This window comes from Chelmon rostratus, chromosome 12 (genome assembly GCF_017976325.1).
Source record: "Chelmon rostratus isolate fCheRos1 chromosome 12, fCheRos1.pri, whole genome shotgun sequence".
In the NCBI taxonomy this organism is placed as follows: domain Eukaryota; kingdom Metazoa; phylum Chordata; class Actinopteri; order Chaetodontiformes; family Chaetodontidae; genus Chelmon; species Chelmon rostratus.
Window position 1 is genome coordinate 24,654,860 of NC_055669.1, and position 22,032 is coordinate 24,676,891.

Consider the following 22,032-nt stretch of genomic DNA (forward strand, 5'->3'; position numbering starts at 1 on the left):
AGAGAGAGAGAGAGAGGATGACCATACAGACAGAGAGAGAGAGAGAGAGAGAGGATGACCATACAGACAGAGAGAGAGAGAGAGAGAGGATGACCATACAGACAGAGAGAGAGAGAGAGAGGATGACCATACAGAGAGAGAGAGAGAGAGAGAGAGGATGACCATACAGACAGAGAGAGAGAGAGAGAGAGGATGACCATACAGAGAGAGAGAGAGAGAGGATGACCATACATACAGACAGAGAGAGAGAGAGGATGACCATACAGACAGAGAGAGAGAGAGAGAGAGAGAGGATGACCATACAGACAGAGAGAGAGAGAGAGAGGATGACCATACAGACAGAGAGAGAGAGAGAGAGGATGAGGGGGGGGGGGGGGGGGGGGGTATGAAGAAAACAGTGAGCAGGATAAAGAAAGAGAAGGAAAGAAGAAGACAAAGCAGGGGAAAGAGTGACATTGATAGAAAGAAGCAGAGAGAGAAAGAGGGAGAGAGAGAGGAGTGTTGCGTCTATCCAGCACCTAAAAAGGAAACAGTTGATTTTATTGTTTCCTCGCTGCAACACTCGAGAGAGGGAGGACAAAGATGGAGAACTGAGGGCATAAAAAGGAGCGTTTAATGAGGAGAAAAGGCCCAAGCGGGAGAGAAGGAGAAAGAGGACGACTGCAACAAAGAGAAGACGTGAGAAAGAGAGGAAGAAGACAGAAGAGAGAGGGAGGTTTCTGTCAAAGAGGAAATACCACAACAACAGCAGAGAGTTAACAACACAAAAAGTGCCACAAAACCAAAAATACAAAGATTCAGGGTCTGCAGCCACGTTAGCTTTGGGCTAAAAGCTAACATCATAATGACAATGCTAACATGCTAATATTTAGCAGGTATGCTGAAATTAGCACTAAACACAAAGCACAGCTGAGGCTGGAACTGCATGAATATAAATTCACCGATACATTTATGCTGAACAAGCTTAGTTACTAGTTAATGAATCGCCAAAACATTCAAACATTTTTGGTGAGATTTGACTAAATAAAAAGTCTTAAAGCCATTTTTAGAAGTCAAAAACTCACTGAAAGCATTTTCATTTCCTCTGGGGGTTTTTCAATACATGCAGTAATCAGCAAAAATTTGGGCTATGATTAGTGACATACTGTCATAACTGAGATAAAGAAGAGAGGAAGTCAAACACACACACAATCACATCAACACACACGTAAAGACACAACAAACATGCAATAACACACAGCTGAGCCAAGAGGAAACGCCCAAGGACTCCCTCTGGAATAAGGGCAAGGAAAACACACACACACACACACACACACACACACACACACACACACACACACACACACACACACACACACACACACACACACACACACACACACACACCCCGACTGACTGCAGGTAGTGTGTGCAGGTGGAGGCAGCAGGTGTTTACAGTAGCAACATGCTGAGTCAGGACTGAAACTCACCTCCACACAGGTGGAAACACACAGGAAGACGCTCATACAGGCACATCACGCTTGTTTGTCAGCAGACATCTGCACTTTGCATTACATGGTTTTGAATTTCTCCACGGCCAGGTGAGTCCAGTGTTGGTGTTTTTTGCGGCTCACCTGCGCTACCTTTGTTTTCTGTGTGCTGAGAGAACGGCGGGAAAAACCTGACGGCGTGAAGCTGAAAATGTGAAAATGGTTTTCCTTTCCAATTCATTTCTACATGTAGATGCAAACGGGGATAAAAGAAGGGAAAACCACAAATGCTAACGCTACCACCATCTCCCCTCTGAGCCATAGACAAAGTACACATGGCAGGAAAGGAGCGCACAACTTGTCAAAGGTGCAGCAATCAAACATTTCCCCCTCTGGTTGTCATGAAACCTGAGAAAGCAGCATATAACTGTTTTTCCTCATGGCACATCCAGAACATACCAATTACGAATGTATGTAAGTTGGATTTCAGGACGCAGTCTCAATGATTTATGGCCATCCGGTGCGCTTGTGGAAAAACAGAGCTAACTGTGCTGGCTTCAGTTCCAGTACAACCATTACACGCACAATGAGAAGGTCTGGGTGGAAAGTCCCCGTCGCTCTTTATGTTGAAGCGCTGGAGCTGGTCGAGGAAGTGAATCTGTGCGAAAGGCGAGGCTTCATTAGTGCAGCTACTTAATTAAAGTGCAGACTGAAACGTGTCGGTAAATAATTAATTAAACAGTAAAAAAAGATCCACACTGTTTACTGCTGAAACTCCTGATAATCACACAGAACTACGACTATCACCAGTAACACTACTGCTGTACCTGTATTACTACAACTACAGCTGCTGCCACTACTTCTGATCCTATGTGACTACTTCTGCCACTGCTGTTGTAGCTCACACTACTGCTGGAAGAACTACTAAAAATACATGAATATTAGAACTGATGATATTAATCATATAGCTACTACCATCATTACTGCTGCTGATGTAGGCGTACAAATGCAGCTCCTGTTTCAACAGAGATCGCCAAAAAATAGATCTCAAGTCTAAAAGTAGTCACTTCCAAAGATTATGCACAGCATACACTGCAACAGTAGATGCTTCTGGTCAAATCGATTGATTTCCATCTGTTAGCAAAGTGCTATAAGAACCCCCAAAAAGCACGATTAGCATCAACACAGCCTGAGCCCACTCCAGGTGTTTGACCCTGACAGGTACGTGTTTCAGAAGGTGCAGAGGTTATGAGGTTTATAATGTTGATGGTTAAATCATGACGCTCTAAAACATGTTGCCATTGTTCATGACTTCATCAAGTCCATGAAGACTTGCCGTCATATGAAAACATGTGAGGATTAAAATAGCGTGCTCTGATAAAATAACACCACGTCTGCGAGGTTTTCCACATGAGCCAGAGCCACTCATCATTTTCGACTTAAACGCTATTTACAAGTGAGGAACTCATAATTACAATAACTCTGATATAACTTGAGTAAACGAATGAATCTTTCTTCTCCATCACATCACGTCATCGTATGCGCACAGACACACAATAAACAGCATCCACGCAGCAAGAAGAGCTGCAGGTCACACATGACGCAGCGCTCAGAGCAGCTACAGTGACATTAGATACTACACACACGTCTTACTGCTGCTGCAACCACTACTGTGACAGCACTGCTGGTGAGTCCTGGTGCGAGTGATGTTTGCAGCTCTACTAGAACGACTGGTTTGCAAAATAAACTTTCACAGAGTGGAAAAGTTCATTTAAAAGTCTTGAAATATTGAATGCGGTCAAAAGTCACACTTACTCCATCCAGCAATGAGAAAAACAAACGAGGTGACGCCAAAGAACGGTGAAACATTTCTCCAATTAGGCTAATTAGATCTGCAAAATAAGCTCACACACACACACACACCTTAAAACACAGCACAGCGTCCTTCTACTCACCGAGCATAACGCTAAACAACTGACACAACAGTCAAACTCAGCTCCATGCTCCTCTCAGACAAGCCTCCGTCCTCGTCTGTGGTCCTCCCACAGCTCAGTGTGTGAAAACACTGGTGGCTTACTCCCCGTTGGCAAGACACACACACACACACACACACACACACACACACAGTCTCTCAATTAGCACACACACAAAAACACAAGCAGCTTATTAGTTTCAAAGAGGAGCAGGTCAACCTCCTCTACACAAAGAGCTGAAGGTGTCTGCTGACATTTAGCTACTGATGCTGCCTTTGTTGTTAAGTCACACACACACACACACACACACACGCACGCACGCACGCACGCACGCACGCACGCACGCACACACACACACACCGCAGCAGTGGACTGGTTGGCAATTATTGCACCATTTACTTGCCTCTTTTAGTCTAGGAAGGAACTACTTTTCACCTCAGTTAAGTGTGTGTGTGTGTGTGTGTGCGCGCGCACATGCTTGTGTGTTTGCCCCCGATCCCCCCCAGCCTCTCTCAGTTGGTATAGTCCAACCTGCCCAAACACACCGAGGGCGACATCAGCAAGACAAACAAATTGGTTTGTTTGTCGGCTGATTTCACAGTGAGGTGAGAGAGCGCGCACGCACACATGCGCACGCGCGCACACACACACACACACACACACACACACACACACACACACACACACACACAGCCTCTGACCCTCGGGAACGCCCATAGTGGTTGCTATGGCGATAACTGCCAACAAGAGGGGAGTGATGTGGATGAAATTGATAATTGTGATAATTGGCAGATTTCTATCTCAAACATATTGTTTGATATCTTCTAAAATACTCAGAATTAGACTTTTAAAAACTTACTGTATGTTCTCAGGTATATTAAAAACGTCTCCCTGCGACAGACTGTAGAAGTGAAACAATAAAAGTGAGACAGTGAAGAAACACGCAGCTGCTACTCCTAAAACATGACACATTAGACTTTGTTTACATGCTGACGTCAGTTCAGGTGGTTTTTCAGCTTCAAATGTGTGAAATGAGTGAAACTGTCGAGTCCAACAGAACTGCTGAACCTCGTGACCTTTCAGCGATGACGTTTACAGTCACCCTCCACACGCTGGACGATGATACAGATGATAAAACACTACACAGCAGCACTGCCCGACACCTGCAACAGACTTCAGCGTCTAAAATCGATGAGTTGCCCTTTAACGAAAAACTGCACCAACAAGCCAGTTTGCAAAATCTCATTTAATGCCTTAAACTGCAAATCTTTAACATTTCAAATAAATTACATGCAACTATTTCATTAAAGAAAGGGGTCGATTTTCTGAGCTTCTGCAGCACAGTCCCTTTAAACTCCTTCCCTGTTGTGCTGCTTGTTGTCATGATGATCACTTCCTGACGGTCAAACATGTGAGAATATTCCCACGCTCGAAATAAAAACCGAGGCTGCAAGTCTGCTCACATCTATTCTGAGACCGGAGATCATCACATGTAATTCCTCAGGTATCAGAGGCACACCCTGCTCCAAATGGCTCTCGAGCGCTGTCAAATCATTTTCTATTAAAACTAAATAACGTGACTGGAACACAAATACTCCTCCGCAACAAAAAAAAACGTCATCCTGCAGCAAAACAAATGTTCCGGGGTGATTTCATTTCCTGCCGGGACACAGGTTTACAGCAGGGCCTCGGTCATCTCTCCGAGGGCCGTCTTCTCGCAGCGCTGAGCTTGAACGACCTGACCCACGTGTCCGAGGAAAGTCCCCGTCTAGCTGCTCGTCTCGTGATCGGAGCGGGCCGAGGATTTGGGTCACAGGGTCGCTTTTTCCGGCAGATCACCCGGACCGAGTCTCATGTGTCTGTTACAGTAGATTACTGCACGGTTTAGATCAAAAACACATTTCTGCTGCTCTCTGTCGAGGCTTCTCACAGACTGGAACATGCATCAAAGCGTGTTTAATGATCTCTGGTAATCCCAGGAATGGTTATGGTTATGTCCTGCTGTACTATCAGGGGGCTGATCAGGGGGAATCAATCAAATCAATACATCGGAGGCTGATCGAAGAACTTTTTTTTGCAGCCATTTGTGAATGACATGTGAATAACGAGTTTTTCTCAAAATCTAAATGGAAGATGTCACATTTTTATGGCGCCACAAAATCGCTGTTCACATGCCGCCACTCGAACCTCGAAATCAAACATTTGATCATTAGCAGGCAGAAAGCGTCTGATATATGACCGGCGGCAGCTGAAGATATTTATCGTCCGTTCAGTAACAGCTAACATGCTCTCTGCGCGATGGTTTCTGTACTCCGACAGAGAAACGAATGTTAGCTACAGAAACCATGATCACGTGACAGTGGTTTCAGCAGAGACTCCCAGTTAAACGTTCACGTATCAACAACTTCTGCACGAGTTCTGCATGGTGACCCATCGTGAGGCTTTGCAGTAGATCGTAAAAACATAGATTTTCAGTTATAGCTGCGGTGAACATTGATCAGCCTTCCACTGAAGCGTTTTCTGCCAACAAAAGGCTGATTATAGATCTAAACTCACTTTGAGTCTTGGCGATTTACGACACGGGAAGATAAATAAGCGTGTTGAATCCGGGCAATAACAACAGAGGTTGTTCAGAGGACGATGAAGAGGTGGAAGAGTCAAAGAAACTGTCGCGTTTGTTCAGCAAACTGTTCAATAATCATGAAGCTCATAAAGACTGTTAGCCTGTAAAGGCTGGCATGGAGTGAGCATAGTGAGCTGATGATAGGATTTTTTTTAAATGAAGTCTGAACATGAGCTGTGTGTGTGTGTGTGTGTGTGTGTGTGTGACCACTACACTACATCCTGTAGGAATTTGCCTGCTGCACTGATTCCCAAAATAGAACAGCAAAACATAACAGAGACAGATTGTGGAGTCTCCGCTTGAAAGTCAACATTGCTTTAATCATAAGTCTGAAGTTAATATTCTCAATAGTGCACGTGTTTACTGTAGACACACACACTGTTTTATATGAACAGTGAGAGTGTGTGTGTGTGTATGTGTGTGTGTGTGTCACCAACAGAACGGATCCTGCAGCCAGTAGAAATTTGCCTACAGAGGAGATTCCCAAAATAGAACAAGATAACCTTTGATACTCAATACTGCTGCAGTCCCACTGTGCCAACACACACACACACACACACACACACACACACACACACACACACACACACACACCTGTGCTACAGGTAGAATTGGCTGTCTGTCAGATGATATTTACCTTGAGGGCTGAAGTGGTGGCAGTTAGACCTCTGACAAACACATAAATCACACAAACAAACTCAGTCTCTCTCTTCCACCTGCACCTCTCCCTCATCTTCACTGACATGACAGTTTGTCTGCAGCTCAACAAAATGACAACTCTTCACTCGACTCCAGCTGATCTTTGACCTGCATGGGGAGGGCTGGGGGTCAAGGGGAAACTATGAAAACCACCTGAAGGATTTTAATTGATTGTTTGTGGTTTTCTCTGAGGCAGAAATGGTGGAAAGAACTCGTGCGGTGTGATTGTAGCTGCTGTGTGTCACTGAGCACATGCACAACAAGTTGAAAACCACAGAGTCTGAGAAATCACGTTAACCCTTTGATGAGGCATATCTCTCATGAGAGCAGGCAAGACAAGTACAACAAACTGGGGCCAAAACTTCATGCAGCAGCTTAAGTTTCAAGTCAGGACTAAGTCATCGGCATGGGTCGGTGCTGAGAGGGTAAAAGACCTCGGTTCGCCCTCTGTTGAACTCATCATGGAGTCTAAACTTCCTCAGTCACACTCTGTCAGCTTCTAATGGGCCGTAGGTACAAGGTTCTGCAGGTCTACTGAGAGTCAGAGGACGGAACAGAGCAGAAGTTAGGATGCAGGGAGGAAGAGGAAGAGTTCGGTTTGAAGGTCTTCGTCTGCACTGGTGGATTTCTACGGTTTAACATTTGTGACATTTAGAAATAAAGTTTAAGTTTGTCTTCTTTTCTTGAATATTTAGAGTTTCAACACTCAGTGCAAACAGAAACCTCAATCAAACCAGTGCAACCTGCACTGACACCGTGTCTGAGGCTGCAGGCTGACGCTGCAGCTCGCCATCAGCTCTGCTGGCTAACAATTAAGAGCACATTTGCAGCAAATAAATGCAGTAGATACTCTCCAGCATACAACATGTGGTAAAAGACAATTATTGTCCAAAGACACAATGTCAGAATATAGATGAGAGCAGGAGAAACAGTTCTCCACCAGGCTTCAAAATGAAGCCACCTGTCAGGCTGATAATGAGGCTTTTACATTTTATTGTTTGCATTGTTGAAGTTTTTTGGTTTTCGCTCATGGTCTTGGTCCAGCAAACACTGTGCACTGTGCATTTGAATTGCTTCTTGCCAGCAGCTTCACCTTGGAGAACACATCTAAAATGCTAAGTTGGAAATTTTAAATTTTCCCCAATGTCCGCAGACCAGGCAGAATTATCTTTGATTACTTGTTTCATTGGCTTTTACTTCCTTCTGTGGTTTTGATTGTGTTTTTTATGGATATTTTGAATCAGAATCACTTTTATTGCCTTGGTGTTTTGGTGCATAATGCATATAAATGCAGTTTGTTGTGTTGTTGCAAGGATCCAGTTCCTGACACATTTGATGGTTCAGCACTACGCAGGGCAGATACCGGCCGAAAAGTGAAATCAAGCTTGTCCAGATAAGAGACGATCTCTTTTCAACCTCCTAACCTTCCTGTTCCTACATGCTGCCCTCTCCCCTTCCTTTAGCCCAAATGATGACAAGTAATTCCCGAATCCATCCTCAGTCATCTACAGTGAAGACAGAGACCACTTGAAAGCTCGCCAGGTGAATAAAGATTAAAGATATAACCCAATACAAGCTGGCATTTGAGAAAGCATGCGCCCCATCACAATAAAGATCCGATAGAGATCACCCGAGCGCAGACCTCCGCCAGTCGATAACCGACAAAGTGCAGCGTTATCAGGGGAGCCTGGTGCATTTCACACGCCTTCAAACAAAAGCTGCTTTAGAGAAAATGAAAATGGGGGTTTAATGCCCTATAAGACTGCTGGGTTTAACAGAGTGTGTGTGTGTGGAGGCCTTATCAAACCCTGCTAAAAGCTACTTAGAGGAAACCCACAGGAGCGACCACACGGACTCAAAATAGACTCACACTTCCCAAAATGCACCGTGTCTGAGCGGAGCCCACACGCGCTCATCTGGACCATTTAGAGGAAAATGATGCTGCCTCGCAAGTCAGTGCAATTTTCTACTCGGAGGCAAAAGGTTGGGTTTAATCTGCTTTTTAGAACGGAAATATCTGCCAAGAAACAACCTTTAAACACGCTTCCCTGCAACAAGAAGGTTATCGCTCCACTTTGGGTTCGTCTGGCTCTCTGCCGGGACAATGTCTCAAGATGGATCAGCAGCTGATCCATTTTGGCCTCAGTCTTGGTTTAGTGGTCTGGATTTGGGATTTGCACCATATGGCAACGATAGTTTTTTGCCCAAACCACCTAATGTGGTCACTTGTTGTCACGTGACCATGCTTACTGCAGGTCACATGATAATCAATCTGTTGATGCTGTCGACTGAATAAACTCTCAGACACAAACCAAAGCTGTTCACCCTCTGACACCTGATTCAGCCTGGTGGGGAGGAAATGATGCTGAGAAAAAAAAAAAGGGCTTTCAGTGGAGTATTTTCAGACACGACAGAGAAAGGGAAGGAGCCCCAAAATTAAACTGACTTCACATCAAAGTGACAGGAGTGACGTCTTTGGGTGTCACATCAGTGTTGGCAGCCATTTTTTTTTTCTTTTTGCTCTTCACTGCCTGAGAGTTTGGCCTCGAGGGAAAAGACTGAGACGATTTGGACAGCGGCAGCGAATAAGAGGCCTCTGCTGCCGGAAAAAACTGAAAGCTCCTTTGAGGAAACACTTGAACTGACTGCCTTGGCGGCTCCCAGATGTGTACATCTATACTGCATCACTGTGAGGCTGAACAACAGCACGAGTGTTCAGCACATCCTTTCACAGCATAAATCAGCACTATTACAGAGAAAAAACTTAACTTTACGATCCCTGACAGCTTCCGCTAAATCAAAGACCAGCTGAAAACACCAACAGGTAGCATCGCATCCATCTTTCCACTGCGTCCACAACCAAAGGACGAGGCTTCCTCCGTGATTCAATTACATCCGCCAGCTGCAATCTGGAGAAAAGGAGGAGGAAGTGGTGACCCAGACTTTGGCTCTCAGTGTAGCTGACTATGATCTCAGGGGGGGTTAGCCAGGAAATGTACAGCACAGCACAGAGAGGTGCTGGGTTTGTACACAGATCAGCCACTACATAAAAACCACCTGCCTAATATTGTGTGCGTCCCCTTCAAGCAGCATGAAGGGGGGGTGCTTGGTCTGCAACAATGCTTAGGTAGGTGATACCTGTCAGAGTAGCATCCACATGAATGCCAGGACTCAGGGTTTGCCAGCCGAACACTGCGTTGCAGGCAGACGACCAAAATGCTGTCAGCCTGAACAACCGAAAAAGACCGATCACCAACATCTGGGATTAGATATATGAAACCCATAGCAACAGCATGGGTGCCACTTGGATCCAGTTAGATTGGCTATACTTTGTACTCCGATAGGGTCCTGAGTTGGGTCTCAGTAGGAACCAGTAGGAACTCGGAACCAAATGGACCCATGAGGACCCATGTTCTAGAGATAGTTCAAGTGACAAGTCATGCAGCATTAGCTTTTAGCAGTTCCTGTTTTTATTGTAACCACTGGTGTAGAATCATCTGAATAACTTCTGATGCTGAAGAAAATGTCTAAATTTTACATTTATTAGGCCGGATCTGAAGTTATAAGGACAATACTTTTATGCGGCTTCTAATTCCAGCCCTCAATGGACAAAAGAAGAACGTCCACCACAAAAAAAGTGCAAGTTCTACCGATTCCAGCAATATGTGTCTTCTGATTTGACCCAGTTATGACGTGGGAGCTGAAGGTGGCCGTCAGGTGCTACAAGTTTAGGAAACCTACGTTTATAAGTTCAAATATGCAGAGCTGGTCAGAAAATGTGAGTGTGGAAAGAAACTATTGAGTCTCTCAGCAGCTTTCGTCCCCTCGTGGAGTCTTTTAAAAATAAACAGAAGCCCATTTGCTCCAGTGAAGGAGCCACCAGCAGACCAACAGTCATGTAAATGTGAGGGCTATGAAGCAGAAGAACATGTGTGCTCAGTTAGCTTTCACTGGATAAATAAAGCTTCAGTAAACTCAGGTTAAACCAATCATAAGCCCTTTGGCCGCGGTTGTGTTAATGGTTAGAAAACTGAGCTTGTGAGAAGTTTACATCGATTACATCGCTGCTTTGGTTTCTCTGTGAATACTCGGGTTGAAAACATCGCTCACTCTTCTGCTGGCCTGACTGCGGTGCATTTAATCCCAGCAGATTATGTAGCGTACAAGACGCACACACATGCACACAGATGAGCACGTAATCCAGTGACTGTGTAAAACCATCACACAGCATTACCCCTTCACACCCAGATCCCAGATATGACCGGCTTCCTCCTACTGCTCACTGGAAATAAAGTCACTCAGCCAGACAAGCCATGCTGCTCACTGCCAAAAGGCATTCTGGGTAGGGATATGAACTGTGATGCTTCCTGTCACTAGTCTTTTTGAGTCATCATGTGTTGCCTGAATGCTTAATTTATTACATTAAGAAGTGGAAAATAGTTGCAAATCTGGCACCTTAATATAAAATTTGCCCAACAGAATTTATGACGGAGGAACCGTTGATGTTACTTGGATGTTCTATCCAGCAAAACAACAGGCAACAAAAGACAAACATCCCAAAACAATCGACCAGAACTGCATGTCAGACCTATCCATAAATATACTAAAGCAATCCACAATTTACGGTCTCACGATGCACAACTTCAGAGCAGAAAATGACTCGCTGGGCTGTTGCAGTGAGCACTGCTGTGGTGATTTGCAGATTATAGTTGTTCTGTGCTTTCAGGTTTAAACCAGGCTAAATTCAGTTGGCATGTAGTTTATGTATGACTGTTAAAAGCATTGGTGTATTAAGGTTGTGCTTTAAAATGACGTATACGTCTTGAAAGTTGTTGAAATAATGGATAAATGTAATCTGGATGTCTTAAACACTCACTTTTCGTCCCTTCAATGAGAAAGGCTTCACTTAAGGTGCAGATGGAGTCTTATTCGATCAAAGCTCTGAAAAAAAGCTTGCAAGAGCAGTTTTTTGGTCCATTATTGTTTTCATGGCGGAGACTGAACTTCTTCTCTTAAATTTGGTCTTTTTTTTTTTAACCCAGACGTCCTCAACTGCAGTTGAAATCTAATCTTATTGAGTTAGTTGCAACCATGACATAAAATATTTCATTTCTGATCAAACTGAATGCAGCTTTAGACATCTGTTGACCTCCAGATCACTAAATCGGCTCAGAGATCGAAAGTTTTCACACGTCTGCACGTTTTCTCCAAAGCAGTGCCACAAACTGTGACTCGCCTGCTTGTCAGCGCTCCTTACGATCCTGACGCTTCCAAAACTTGCTTTTTATTCCAGTCGACCAGCGCACCCTTCAGCCCTCCAGGACCTAACGACCAGCGGTGACTTCCTCTGTAAAGTATCCCGGGCCTCTCTTGGCTGGCACGCTGAGAGCGGCAGAGGTAATTCCATGTGCTGCCGAGAGTCAGCTGCAGTGCTGCTTGGCGAGGCACTCGCGTTCCCCCGGTGCTCCACCCAGCAGCCTCCGAGCGCTCCGACCGAGAGGAAATACCAGCGTGTGCTGCTAAAACAATGTGGTTTTAATCTGAGAGGAGTGCAAGCCTTTAAAACTGCGACTCAGTTTCTCTCTCAGGAGCTGCTCTCTCTTTCAAAACGATTTCACTCCTGACGTTCAGCCAGCAGAAGATGGTTCAGAAACCTCTTTTCTATCTCTCTCATCCCTCCTTTCCTTCCTTTGTTCCTCTGTTTTTGATCATCTAATCCTTTTTTCTTTCCCTTCGTTCTCACCTCCCTGCCGGCCTCTTCTGCGGCTGTCGCTAATTTACTCCTACACAGAGCGACGAAGAGCGCCGAAGAGTGGGAACACAGAAACTCCCTCGACCTTGATGCGTCGCTATTCACACTTCAGGCCTCGGCCCAAATCAAACATGGCTGCAACCACACAGACCACCACAGAAGAAGAAGGCCCGGCGCGAGGCTCAGAGTGTGGCACCACTGCAGCTGAGAGGAGATGAAAGTGAGCAGATGATTAAGAAAGGACGCGCTGACGTCTGTTCCTGTCAGTTCTGGACCCGCTGTCAAATAATTGGGCGGCGGAGACGTCGCACTGACCTTCCTCAGACTTGAGAGCCTTCTGGGAAGAGACGTGAACTTTGGTTTAAAAGAGTTTTCTTTTCCACTCCTCACCACAGCGTAATGAGTGAGGGTGGTGGCAGAGCTCTCCATCATTTTACGGCTGAAGGAGAAGCCGTCTGGGTGGAAGACTGTCTTTTTCTTTCAAAATGACATCTTCCATAAACAGAAATCACAATGACACTGAGAAAGCAGCGAAATATGTCCCGACTCCCACACATTTCCCCTCCGCAACTCAACCTACAGTATATTGCACTTAATACTGAGGCTATGAAAGAAAAACACTCTCATTTCCTACAGCTCAGGGCAGATTTACAGCCGTGTGGCAGCAGAAATGTGAAATCTAAGGGCGTCACAACTAAAACACCCTGATGTGACCACAGGAACTGGGTGTGAAACAGCAGCTCTGGTTTGCTCAGAGTGATGTTTGAAAGTTGGCCAGCAGGGTGAGCTGATGGTGAGTAAGATGGAATATGAAGATCTTGTAAAGCGAAGGTCGCAGGGTTGATTCTGCAACAGGCAAAGCGTCTCTCAAAATGTCCTGGAGTCAGAAAGCTGCAAGGAATTCAGTGTCCTCCCTCATTCTGCTTCCAAATATCAGAGCTAAATATCAAACCTCAGTACCTCTTTGGTACCAGCGGAAATGTGTCCTGGCACAGAGAACGGAAAAGTGTCAAAACCAGAGCGAAATCCTCTCAGCTTTTTATTTCAGTAGACAGTTTGGGATTTAAACCATATTGTTTTGCCAACTTTAGACTATTTTATTTAGTCTAAGTTTGTGTACAGCTGCTAGCATGAAGCCAACATTCGAGAAGTTTGGCTTCTTGAAATAAAACAGATTAGGAGCATGCCTGCGCCGCAGTGATCTAAGACATATCATGCAATCACAACGCACCTGCACGCGACATGTCAGTGGAATAAAGTGCAAAAAGGTGAAATACTTGCAGTTTATATTGAGAAAAATGAGGACACTCCCAACAAATGTTGACTCCATTTCTGTGATTGAATTCATAGACTAAAATGTTAAAAGAAACTTTTCCTTCACACAATAAATCCTAAACTATGCAGAATGAAACTCGTCAACTCGTTAAAGTCCCAATCAGTGATCCAGATGTAACCAGAGTGCTAACAGTCAAACCACAGCTCTGAAACCTGAGTCTAAAACTGATTAACAGCTCTTTCAATACAAACTAAAATGCCTACATCCCAGTCTTTGTTTTCACTAATTAAACATTTTTCATCATGAATCATTTGGTCTTTAATATTTCATGATGCAGATGATAACTTATCCATGTATCTTGTTGCCATGGCATTGCTCTCCTTATTTTTTTTACATCTGTCACTTGCAGCAGCATTGTTGCCAACTCTCAAAAAAAATCATAAACTCATCTGGAACCAATTAGGAGAAAAACTTCAAATAGTTAAGCATAGCTTGCATGTTTGAGGAGTTACAGCGTTTAAAGAGGCACAGAGTGAAGCTCCGTGTCCCTTCTGTTCCCTGTAATTTTCCAAGCAAAACAACGGCCGAAGCTGGACGTCATCCCGCAATCCTGAATTCCTGAGACTGGATCCCGGCCATGATGCTGGGAGCCCAGAGGCCTCGGTTCAACCAGCAGGTTCGACACACACACACACACACACACACACACACACACACACACACACAGCTGGTGCTTAACCACCTCTGGTGACCCCAATCGTTCCAACTGTACAGATTGAGTTTCCACAGCATCTGTGCCGGCCACATGTGTGTATCTAACATGGCTAATATGGCTAATCCTCCCGCCCACACACACACACACACACACACACACACACACACACACACACACACACACACACACACACACACACACACACACACACACACACACACACACACACACACACACACACACACACACACACACACCATGGGTGGTTGTATCAGCACTGGTGGGTGGATATCAACAAACCAAATCCCTGTTTGACCTGCTAACAGAGCAGCTGGTGACTGCAGACTCTCCTCAAACTATAAGGTATTTAAAGTAGTCGGTTCCTTTCACAGTAAAATACTTCACTGGATTCCATCACCATCTTCTGTATTTACAGTATTTAATTAGTACACAGTACATATATAACACATACTCTTTGAAATAACATTTTGCTGTGAAAACAGGAGAATTTCCTCTTTGGCAGCCATTAATCACCAGGAGTAGTAGCAGTATCTAGTAGTAATAAAATGATCAATAATTAACAACCACTTCAGCTCTGGATGGATTCAGAACAGCATGTTTTATGACATAAAGCAACCAAATTCGCCTCCGACTCAGAATCAAACCTTTTTCACCTTCAGGGTCTCGTTCGTTTGCTGTAATTTCACTGATATCTCCAAACGGACGCTATGACAAGTGGCTGATGTTAAACTGATGCTCACACACCTTCTGGTGAATAACGCTGCTTCACACTTTCCTTCCATTAACGCGCACTGACGTGAACTCAAAACACATTTTACCTCTTTCTAAATATTTTGCTTCCCCGGCTGCAGACGGACACCCTGTCTCCACCTCAGTGCTCATTTACATTTAGATGAGCCCATTAAGATCCATAAATGACCTCCTCCTCCTCCTCCTCCTCCTCCTCTTTTCCACAACCTTCTCATTCGTCTCAGTTTTTAAAAAAAATGAGAAATAATAACACAAGTACAGCCAGATGATTTGGGGATTTGCTGTGGTGGAGGGAAATGAGCTCTGTAGAGACGAGGTGGTGGAGGGAACTAAAACAAAAACCTCTCTTCCTCCTCCTCCTCCTCCTCCTCCTCTCCCATTGCCAGCTGCTGTTTCAAAAAGCGGCAGCTGGAATCCCGCCTCCACACACACCTCATTTCAGGTGTGTGTGTTCATGTGTTAAAGGCCGAACAAAACTAATAATGCTCTAATAAAGAAGGACACAGAACACAGAGAGGTGGAGACAAAACACAACAAAAAAGAGACATACTGACAAAATGTTTTGAATTAATCTGATTTGTACAACTTAACGTTGTGCTTAATGCGCATCCATCACAGTCCACCTGAGCTGTTCCTCTACAGGACAGGTTAATATATCGAGTCAGTCACTGTTAACGTTTCAGGCACAGCAAAAAGAAGTTTGTGAGGCATGATGTTGAAATTCAAAGACAGAGTTGTAAATCATTAAACTCAAAGAAACGCCATCTTTCTTTGGGAACGCCAACTCCAACCAGGGACTGATTAGCTCCGCCTGCCAGCCCTAATACACAAAAACATGCATTATGGGGACTGTAAGAGAGTCATCTGGAAGACCAGGTGAGGCAGGGTGCGGGGCAGGTTTAAAGCTCGACTGATGTGTTGGGGTGAAGCATTACCAAAACTTTTATTTCATGGGGGTCACTTGTGGGATGGATTGGAACAAATGAGGCTCTGGAAGATGATCGCCCTGCCCAAGAGGAAAACACTTCATCGTGTTGAGTCTTCGGTGGAGTACACATCAGATTATCTTATTAATGTGTTGCTCTGCATGTAAGTATTTGCACTCAGGAGATGATTTAAAAAACATTTGATTAATCACAACAAAACAAACTCGAAAAACTGCCAACATGCATGTCAGCATTACCAATCCCCAAACCAAAAGTCTCTTTATATCAACAGGACCTGAAGGAGAAACAGGAATCCTACTCGATATTTGGCAGAAATCAACAAAGGGGAGAAAAAGCGCTGCAAACATGAGTTGTGAGGACTGGCTTCCTCACAGGCAGGAAACTAGTGCCGGTTTGACGGGGGAAGGAAGGTGGAAAGCCCCAAGGAGACCCCAGACATAATGGCCAAGAGCCCGAGGCAGAAACAGAAAAGGAGAGTGGGACGCTGGGCAATTTACTGCTGGGCTACATAAAGGCCAGCATGAGCCCAGCATAACAAGAGAAAGGTTTCATGGTAACGGTTTGATGCACAGAACCGTCGGCCTTTCATTGGCTAACATCGACCAATCAGGTCAATGAACCATCTGATGGAGCAGGAAGCCAATCAGGAGACTGGTGAAAACATCTTTTCCACCTTTTTCTTTGCTCTTCTCTCAATAACAAAATTCTCTCCAGTTCTGATAGAACTGATGCTACAGCATCATTTAGGCTAACCTCTTCAGGTTGTTGTTTTCCAACGAATAGTCGCTTCTCTCGCTAGTTCCCCCACATTCACAGGTCCGAGTCAAAGTGGTTCAGCCACTTGAACTTGAAGCCTGGCAAGACGGAAGATCTCCGACTGAACTGTGAACACGTGAAAGTTGGGTTGTGGGTAATTTAGAAACCTGGTTGTCTGATGTCTGATCTAGACATTAAAGACACGTCTGGCTCTTCTGCATTTCATTTTAAACTGTCCATCATGAATCTGTCAATGTTATGGCAGTGCAATGCTCGGTAAAACAAGAGTTAGCAGGATCTCTTGTAAAAAATTTAGCTAAAAGAATCAAGTATTTACTCAGAGTCTCAGATGTTTTAGCTATCCCCAATGCTTTACTTTCCCACATCCCATTTTTTGTCCTATGAAGAAACACCTACAACAGCTCTAATTTGTTAATTGGCTTGTCCTAACGATTTGGAGTAGAAGTGCACCAGAAATGTGAAAGAAACTAAACAGCAGGTTGTTCTGATGGGACAAAAAATCAACCTTTAAGGTCTGTTTTGAAATTCAGCTGAGCGACGGACAGACTGCGGTTATGGATGAAAGACGCTGCGTTGACTGCAGGTGTCTCCTGACGCCAGATTTCCAGTGAGACAGCCACACACCTCGCTGATCAGTCCATCCATTTCCACCTCTTCCATAAGAGCTTTTGCAGCACTAATAAGGTCATCAGGATACTTCTGCATCTTTTTGAGAGACCACAGTCAGAATTCACACTTCATGGAAAAGCTAACACTGATAAGCTAATAATATTTTCAACCTTGAGGCTATTTAATTGGGAAAAAGTTGTGTTACTTGAGAACAGAAATTAATATGACGGAAACCAATCAACAGGTGGTTTTATGTTTGGGAAAAATAATCTAAACCCTAAAAAAAAAAAAAGACATTCATGTGTTAATTTTACTCTGACGCTCTTAGAAATCATCGTCGCAACCACAGGTTCGTCCCCTGTCTTGTGTTTCCTGCTGTCCTTTTAATGCTGTGTATGAGGTGCCTGGGGAAGAGGAGGAAGATGAGGGGAAACAGAGGAGGAGGAAGAGTGGCTTGGATTTCATTACATTCTCTACATGAGTAAAATGCCTGGGAGGCTCCCCTCCATGCTCCCTGCTGTGAGTGTGTGAGTGTGTGAGTGTGTGTGGGCACATGCACACACTCTTGTCCCCCCCCTGCCCCCTCCTCCCTCTGTCTCTTGCTCTCTCATACAGGAAAAAAAATGCTATCTGTCAAGATTTCGGGTTTCTAAAATGGATTTATCCCACAGGGTCGCTCGGGGCTGCTCCCATGAGCCACTGCTGCACCGTGAGATGGAGAGAAGAATAAAGAAATTAAAAGAAGCGAGACAGACGGGGGGGGGGGGGCTGTGCAATATGCAATACAGGCAGATATTTACAGTCATTTGATTTTTCTGTTTCTTCATGATAAACCGCTGCCAAATTCAGGATCTTCTGGCAGCTCCGCTCATGTAACATTCATGCCAATAAACACTAATGAATTGAATTCAACTGAGGGGGGGGGGCGGCAAATGATGCAGCAAAAGATAGCGACACACATACACATACACACACACCAGGACTCACACACCGTGACTCCCCATCTTAACAACTTGCCTCACAGCAGCTGCTTCATTTCATGCCCAGACAAAAAAAATAAAAAAATTGGACCGATCGATGGAGGCGAGAGGAAAAGAAAAAAGAAGAGGGAGGGGGAGCAGCAGCAGCCATGATTTGTGATGCGTTCGCCACAGCAACGTGTTCCAGCCTCGTCTACCAAACCCAGACGCATACTGATGAGCCGCGGCTGCAAACCGTTTCCATCTGGGCGGAAAGAGCTCTCCGCTGCAAATACGCTTATGACTGCAGAAGAAGAAGGCGGTCGTCGCCATCGTCGCTGCCGGCTCAACAGGTGGCGTTCCCACTCTCCTCCAGCAGGCTGACATTTTATCAGCACTGGACGCTCTCAAACTGCTGCAGCCGCGGTTTATCGCTCCTGAGACGAAAACCTGAGCTGCGGGGCAGGAGATTGATTTAGAGGTGTGTGAGGCTGGAAATATGATCTTCTATCTGGTGTCTCAGTCAAAACCAGTCTGGTTACGTCTTCCAGTCAGAAGACAGCACGACTGCTGTGTCTCAGAAGCAAAAGCAGAGGATATACGAGGTTTCTGTCCTGCAAATCCTCTCAGAGGAGTGCCTGGTTTTATCAGTGTTGGTGAATGGTGGTTTCTTGGCTTCCCGGTCTTTCCTCAACCTGCACAGTAAATGTGATGCTGTGAATTAGCCTAATTTTCAAAATCTCAAGCATTCCCTTTAATCCGACAACAGTCACCACAGTTTTGGACGATCAGTTCAGGAAACAGGATCAGGAAACCAGATCAGAAAACATTTCTTCTTATATCTATAACAATGTCCACAGACCCCCGAGTCAACCGTTTTCACTGGAGCTACACTCTAAAAAAGAAATGGTTTGTTTATAATACTGAATGCATAAGAAAGTGTGTTTCTGTATTGGGTCAATGCACCTAAATGAAGGCTGGACACAACCTTCTGCTGCTTCACTGTCTCTTGCTGTCTCTTGAAAACAAACGTGTTTCACGACTTAAACTCCAGGCTTCCCGATCTCTTACGTCGTCTTTGGACTCAACACCAGTGACTGCACCAGAGTGTCGTCCGATCACACCTGAAAACCGTTAGATGACAACGATAAACAGCTGAAGCCTGCAGTAACGGGACACATGGGTTTGTTTGTTTAGCCCGCAGGCTCAGGCCGGCGTGACGGGACATGCCCCAAACGGCCCAGATTTACCTGGAAAACCAGTCGACAGCGTGGCCGGCTGCAGGAGGTGCAGTGTGTTCAGACTGTATCCATGTATATCTATAAACTGTCTCACATCTGACGCTACAAATACCAACATCATAGTGAATACCATTATTTACAGCTAGAAATACTGCAACAACCACTTCCACCACAAGAATTACTAATAATCATACCAGTGCTACCATTAGAACTGTTATTCTCAGAAAGCTTCACAGTCTTATTTCTATAAACAGATTTCTCCATATAAATGCAGAATCTGGAGATAGGGGACAAGTTTTTGGTATCTGCTGATCACTATCATAGTTATGCAGAAATTTAAGCCTTGATATAATCTAAATGAGTGAGTTAAAAAAATATCACCAACTGCACAGTTGTCATGAACGGGTAAATTATCTTTAGAGACCAAAACCTTTTTTTTGGGACCAGGCTGTAAACATGTTTTTTTCTGCTGTAGAGTTGAATATTTGTGGGGGTCTATGGGGATTGACTTGCTTCTGAAGGAGCTCGAGTGGTCATTCAAGGAACTGCAGTTTTTGACACTTCCACGTTGGCTTCATTTTTCAGCCCCCTGCCACTTTGCGTACTCCTATCTCTGGGCACAGGGATCTACTGTATTTAGACTGCTAGCAACCAGTAGGCAGCAAAGTCCTGCAGTGTGTTTGGCAAACAAAGCTAACTGCTAACAGAGTTAACAGAGACAATGGAGCTAACAGTTGATGGAGCTAATGGTACAGATAACAGAGTTTACAGCTAATGGAGCTAATGGAGCTAAAAGAGCTCACAGCAAATGGAGCTAGAAGAGCCAACAGCTAGCAGACCTAATAGAGACAATAGAGTAATCAGCTAATGAAGATTATACAACTAACAGCTAACAGAGCTACTACAGATGACAGAGTTTACAGCTAATGGAGCTAAAAGAGCTCACAGCCAATGGAGCTCGTGGACCCAACAGCTAGCAGACCTAATGGAGACAAGAGAGCAATCAGCTAATGAAGATAATACAACTAACAGCTAACAGAGCTACTACAGATGACAGAGTTTACAGCAGCTAATGGAGCTAAAAGAGCTAATAGCTAACAGAGCTAAGAAAGCTCACAGCTAATGGAGCTGATAGAGCTAACAGCTAATGAAGCTGATAGAGCTAACACCTAATGGAACTAATGGTACAGATGACAGAGTTTACAGCTAATGGAGCTAAAAGAGCTCACAGCCAATGGAGCTAGTGGGCCCAACAGCTAGCAGACCTAAAAGAGACAACAGAGCAATCAGCTAATGGAGATAATACAACTAACAGCTAACAGAGCTACTACAGATGACAGGGCTTACAGCTAATGGAGCTAAAAGAGCTAATAGTTACAGAGCTAAAAGAGCTCACAGCTAATGGAGCTGATAGAGCTAACAGCTAATGAAGCTGATAGAGCTAACTGCTAATGGAGCTAATGGTACAGATGACAGAGTTTACAGCTAATGGAGCTAAAAGAGCTCACAGCCAATGGAGCTGATAGAGCTAACAGCTAATGAAGCTAATAGAGCTATCAACTAATGAGGCTTAACACACAGCAGAACTGAGAGAACAATAGTGCTAGACAGTGAACTGCAGTTTACAGTAAATACCTGTACCAAATACTTCAGCTGAGTATAGTTTGGAGGTAAAAGTACTTTTGACGTTACAGACACTTAACGTGAGTGTCTACATTTTGCCAAACTGTCAAAGATTACAGTAACCAGGTGCATTCACTCCAGTTCTGTACTGAAGTACACAGCTGAGGTACTTGTACTTACAATAACAAAAAGTGTGTGATGCTCTTATTGATTACAAAGTGCTTTACATAAACTATGTCACTAACAACAACAGGACGGTTCACATTCACTTTGGGAAGGTGAAAGTGTTTTTTGGGACAGTTCTGGGTGCGACGGTTACAATGTCAGTCTGGAACTCTGGCCTTATGTGGCCTCAACAGTCTTCATGTCTCATGTTTGCAGTTTCGGAGGAACGAGGACCCAGGTGTGTGCTGATGCATCTGTGCGTGTTACATATGTGTGAAAACAGGATGTTGGAAAAAGGCAGGAGGGAACTGAGAGGCCGACCCAGTCAGGACACAGACATCCTGCTGAGATACAAACTGCACACACATGCACGCACGCACGCACGCACGCACTTCTGCATGAAGGTGATGACATGGTAACACACAGAAACACA

General features: G+C 44.6%; 1 protein-coding gene across 6 annotated transcripts in view; it reads right to left on the reverse strand.

Moving 5' to 3' along the window:
• LOC121614598 (disco-interacting protein 2 homolog C) overlaps positions 1-22,032 on the reverse strand; it is a 197,020-nt gene that overhangs the window by 99,521 nt on the left and 75,467 nt on the right. Inside the window, exon 1 of one of the 6 annotated variants that reach the window (XM_041948565.1) lies at positions 1,929-1,967. The exons of the other annotated variants lie outside the window; for them this stretch is intronic. The gene's annotated coding sequence lies outside the window, so the exon portion shown is untranslated. Of the gene's footprint in view, positions 1-1,928; positions 1,968-22,032 lie in introns of those variants that run through there. 6 annotated transcript variants of the gene reach the window in all.